This window comes from Hibiscus syriacus, unplaced genomic scaffold, assembly GCF_006381635.1.
Source record: "Hibiscus syriacus cultivar Baekdansim isolate YM2019G1 unplaced genomic scaffold, ASM638163v2 tig00110384_pilon, whole genome shotgun sequence".
Classification (NCBI taxonomy): Eukaryota; Viridiplantae; Streptophyta; class Magnoliopsida; order Malvales; family Malvaceae; genus Hibiscus; species Hibiscus syriacus.
The window spans coordinates 6,050,067-6,055,871 of NW_024062715.1; the positions used below are offsets into that span (position 1 = coordinate 6,050,067).

Genomic DNA, 5,805 nt, shown 5'->3' on the forward strand with positions numbered 1-5,805 from the left:
AGGTTGTTCATGAGATTATTGCATGCGTTCTTGATGATTTTCTAGTATAAATTTTTATGCTCTTAATTTGTAGAGTTATTATTTTCAATGGTGTGGTGCAAAAGTATCTCACCATTACAACACGAAAAGATTTATGTTCTTCTTGGCACTTTTTTTTACCTTCTTACACATGTTTGCAAAAAATCATTTAAGGGTCAGATTTTGTGTTTCTCAATGGTCAATTGATCTATATTTTTCAACTTTTTTTTCAAGCTTTCAAAATGATTTTATTTGTTGTTTGTTTGTTGGAATCGAATCGAGATCGAATTATGGTAAAATATTTTGATTGTCTCCAAAATAAATTAAAAGATGTGATCGTTGAACATACTTGATTCCATATCCTACTATAGATGTCTCTAGGTTTGCATATGGGGTCATGAAAATATTCGCATTATCTCAAAAGTTCCTTTGTTCATACCCTAATTAAAGGCACACAATGACAAACCTTTTTCCATCCATATTCCAAATCATTATTCCTCAAGGAATAGTTTTTCCTTCACATCATATTTCCCCACCAATCACAATCCTTAAATCCTTCAAATTTCAACAAAAATTCTAATAATCAAGGTAGCTTTCTTCAGGGGTGTACAACATATTCCAAATCATTATTCCTCAAGGAATAGTTTTTCCTTCACATCATATTTCCCCACCAATCACAATCCTTAAATCCTTCAAATTTCAACACAAAATTCTATAATCAAGGTAGCTTTCTTCAGGGGTGTACAATTTATTAATTTACTACCTAGTTTCAATTTGAGGGATCAAAGTCAAAATAGATCAGTTTTAATCCGGGGGGGGGAGAGAGAGAATAAAATCAGTGTGTGGAAACATTTCAAACGATTAAAACTCAACAGAAACAAAACCCAGATTCTGGAAGGGAAGAAACATTACAACAATGCTTTGTGAATCCCCATTGGCTTCGATTTTGTTGTTTGCAGCAGAAAGCTGAAATGTTTCTTCATAAAAACGAAGCTTCCCAGTCTTCAGATCAGACCCGGAAACATCGTCATTTTCAGCATACATGAAGCCCTTGCCCGAAGGATTGTGGACGACCGGTATTTGCGAGTGTTACGGAGATGTTTGTAATTGTAAACATAGAAAAATCCCATAAAATTCATTTAAGTTTTTTTCTTCTTCTTTTCATTCCATGTTCTTCGTTTAATGTCGTGTTTTATTTGGTGTTTTTGATGAAGGTTTGTTTTCCGGTATATGTCCCTGCATCACCATGGGACAAATTCCGAGATTATCAATACAGGAGAAATAGGTAAGTAAACTCTGTGTTTTGTCATCAAGTTTCGGTCTTGAAATTTTATGACTGATAGTTAACAACGTTGAGTTGGGATTTGGAGTTGTTGATGCAATAAATCTAATATGGGATGATTTTCCTTATTATAAGTTGCATGAGTAGCCTGCAGATCGGCCTGCCTCCTCCACCTTGCCTCAGGGGTGGTCCTATTCGGATGGTTATTCGGGTCGAAAAACCGGACAAAGCTGAGGCAACACTTCTCATTGCCGGAGTCACCGCTGCCGGATTGGGCCACTCACGTTTTGTGCATGTGGTGCGCTCTTTGTCAAGAACACCGAGAACTACGAACTCGTGGAGTCGACCCTTAGGTAATTAATGGCAAAACCATGTTGTATACCTACTACCTAGACATGGCAACGGGTCGAATTCCAACCCGACTTGATTTAAAAACTAGACATGATACATCCTTCATCTGAATTCACTCAACCTAAGAAGTAAATACAATCCACTTGATTCATTCGGAGGAATATATTTCTTCTATTCAAATTCGATCTAATCCAAAAAATATCTTTTGGAATAAAAACTATAAGAAGATGAGCATTATATTAATAATTCCTAAATTTATAGAATAAATCATCTCATGTTAGGTCATATATATTTTTATCTTAATATAGAATTTGACTTAATCCGACTTCATCCTTTATAAAATCTTATCAGATGTGATACAAACCTAATTATTTTAGAAAAAATAATATTATCAGATTGGATTGGATTGAATTGAAATCTATCGATTTTAAATTAAACTGAATAACCTATGTGTACCCTGAAAATTTTATGCTATTTAGATTTAATAAAGAAAGGTTTGAACCCTACTCTTTGAAATATGTCGAACTTATCTGAATTAACCTTTTTATCTTCCATTGTGGACGCATTTTCATCCCAAAACTCTTGATTAATTAGTTTTTTTACAATTTAATTTTTAATAGGTTGGGAAGGCAATTTAGCTAAGTGGATGAAAGATGGAGTGACTCTTCCGATTGTGGTACCAGACATGATCAAATGATTTATTGAATTAGTATCATAAATCAAATGACATAATTCAATTAGTGAAATAAATTCAATTTTCATTAATGGAAAACTAATGAAAGTATATTAAGTTCTTTTTAACGAACAATAGGTTGGGAAGGCAATTTAGCTAAGTGGATGAAAGATGGAGTGACTCTTCCGATTGTGGTACCAGACATGATCAAATGATTTATTGAATTAGTATCATAAATCAAATGACATAATTCAATTAGTGAAATAAATTCAATTTTCATTAATGGAAAACTAATTGAAAGTATATTAAGTTCTTTTTAAACGAAACAACTACTTTGTTTTGTTGCATGGTTTAACCTTTAGTTTCTACATATTTTTAGGCCCAGTTTGGTTCAAGGTATCTCACATTATCGGGAGAATGGAATGTCATTCCCCCGTTTGGTTGACAAACATTCCCAGCCCCCGGTAATAAGTTATTCTCAACAGTGGTATTTTGGGGGTATATTACCGGGAATGTAATTACCCCCTTCCCTTAAGTATTTGTTACATTCTCGGTATTTTGGACTAAAATGCCCTTAAATTTTTTTCCCAAAAATATTCTTCTTCTGTCGTTGGATAAAAAATAGGGAAAACCACCAAACTATGGTCATAAATCGATCTTGCCACCGAACTATTTTTTTATCTCAATTCGACCACCAAACTTTTTAATTGAATCAATCAGACCATTCTCCGTTAAAAAAAACGGACTTGCTAACATGTCCGTTAATAAAAATAGTATAATTCTATATTTGGTCCTTAATATTTACATATTCTATCAATTTAGTCACTATCTTAATTCAATTAAGTAAATTGATAGAATATGTAAATATTAAGGACCAAATATAGAATTATGCTATTTTTATTAACGGATACGTCAGCAAGTCTGTTTTTTTAACGGAGAGTGGTCCGATTGATTCAATTAAAAAGTTTGGTGGTCGAATTGAGACAAAAAATAGTTCGGTGGCAAGATCGATTTATGACCATAGTTTGGTGGTCTCCCGTGTAGTTACCCTAAAATTCTACAAAGTTTAAATTACAAATTTATCCTTAAACTATTTTAGATTTACAAAAAAAAATCCATAATTAGAATTTTATAAGAAGTTAAGGGATTAAAATAAAATTTTACCATTTTATTAAACCTATTTATCTTTTCAATTTTGTAAAAAAATTTATATAAAATTTATAAATTTAAAATTTTTAAAGAAAATATATAAATTAATTATAGTAATATTTTAGTAGAATTCAACTTGTTAAAAAAACAAATATATAATAAGGACAATTTGTAAAATATACATTCCAATAATCTTTTACTCCTTTAACCAAACACTGTAATCTTACATTCCTGCTAAACGAACCAAACACAAAATACAACATTCCCAATAATCTTATTTCCACCGGTAATCTTGTATATATATGGTTTTTTTAACAAAAGACAAATTTGGAAAATATGAATAATCAGGTGAACATTTTATAGTTTTTAATAGTTGAGAGACTCAATGAAATAATGTATTATAGTTGAATTTTGTAACTTTTAATAGTTGGTGACTCAATAAAATAGTACCCTATAATCAAGGTATCATTTGTATACTTCTAAATAATCCAACAAATTGAATCTACTTTTCTACCAATCTACTCTTCAAACACATCATCATCATCACTAGAAGACTGTAATGACTATTGCAGGTCAAACTAGAGTCCGGATGAGAAGACCCAGCCTACAGATGATTCATGAAGAGCCCATTATATCAAGAGATGAAGAGCCCAGCAACCCCATATAGCCCAATGATGCTAAATGGATTTAATCGTGCTAGTACAATGTGAATGTATAAAACTATTGTACCCAGGACTCAGAAAACCATACGAGTAACGAATGAATTTCTTTTCTACATTCTTCCTTTCTTCTCTGATCCCTTTCTTCTCTAAATTCTTTTCTTTTCTTCAATCTTATTCTAAATCTTTGTGTTAGTTCATGACAAATTGATAATTTTCTCTTATCTCTTTTTTCCCTTTTATTATACTCCCGGGGCGATTCATCTGCAAACCAGGTAAAAACAGGAAAACAGTAAGAATGAGCGAGAACGAGAAATCAGAAATTCAGGAACAGCCTCAAGAAGACAAGATACTGAAATTCCAAAATGGTGGAAAAAGCAGAAGAACGAGTGGGAATGAAGATTCAAGATCTCGGAAACTAGATCAGAAGAAACCAGGAGATGCCTCGAAAGAATCTTGAGTCTGATGGTGAAAGCTGGAGAGAAGGATCAGTCCACACCTGCAAGCAATCAACAGAATTTGGGAAAAATCAGACCGGAATGCTTCGCGAGGTTAGTTCGAGTGTTTTCGATTATTCTAAATCGGTTCCAATTCAGATGAGTTATGAACGAGCAATTACATGGGAGAAAGAAATGTGTCTTCTGTGGGATTCAAGGAGCACATGTTATTGCTAAAGTGTTTACAAAATGCCAGCAATATTAGCTGATTTTGTATTTCAATCTATGAACAACATCATGAGAGTTGACTCCCAGTATTCAAACGTCACTTTTATGCCATTTGCAGTTGATTCATTGGAACTCCTTAATGGTGAGGTTCAAACAATTCTATCATCCTAGAAACAGTTAGTTGGTTTCCCTTCAAAGGAAAATGTGGATCAATATCTACATTGTCAGCAACCTGGTAACTCAGTGCATTATCTAGTTCACTTGATATTTGGAGAAATTTATTCCAGGCTGTTTGTAAATGTCAATAAATATGTTGAGGTCTTTGATCCTTATTTGTTTAGGCTTTTATTGATGAGGAGTATAATTCCAATTGCTAGGAGTTTGAGTGTGACTAAAAGGGGGATTAGTTCATTTTGTAAGCCAAAATTTGTTCTGTCAACTGCAAAAATGTGGGTTATTTTATTCGGATCATGTATACGTGTGGGTCTATAATTCTTATGGGTGTTAAACCTGTGATATTGCATGAGGAGAGAGCAAGGAAGTTGTGGTAGTTGTTTAGAAATCTTATGTTTTGCAAGGGTGATGAAAAATTCATCAAATGTGAGTTCACAGTCAAAAGGGCCGAAAGAGTGGTGTTTGCCTTTGATTCAAGTGGTTTTAGTGAACAGCGGAGTTACAACAAAACTAAGGCGATACTTTCTACCAATGCTAGAACATGTTCCTTACAACTATATATTGAGTCTATTATGTCTCTTTAAGAAGTTAGCAGTCGACTCACACAAGGCATTCCAAGAACCAATTTATTGGTGATAATTTCCAAGTCTCGTTCTAATGTCATTGAAGTTCTGTTCAATTCTATGAGAGCAATTCGTAGAGAACATGCAGTTATTAATTCGGGTCCTAGAAGGTGATTTTGAGGGGAAAAGACAAGTGGACAAGGTCATTGGCAAATGTGCTTCCGTGCAAAATTTAAGAGAAGCAATTTCCACCTATCACAGCAGTATTCTT

At 33.2% G+C, this 5,805-nt stretch overlaps 1 pseudogene; it reads left to right on the forward strand.

Annotated features, from left to right (window-relative positions):
- Nucleotides 1–1,060: 1,060 nt before the first annotated feature.
- Nucleotides 1,061–2,539, forward strand: LOC120122240 (annotated as a pseudogene).
- Nucleotides 2,540–5,805: the final 3,266 nt, after the last annotated feature.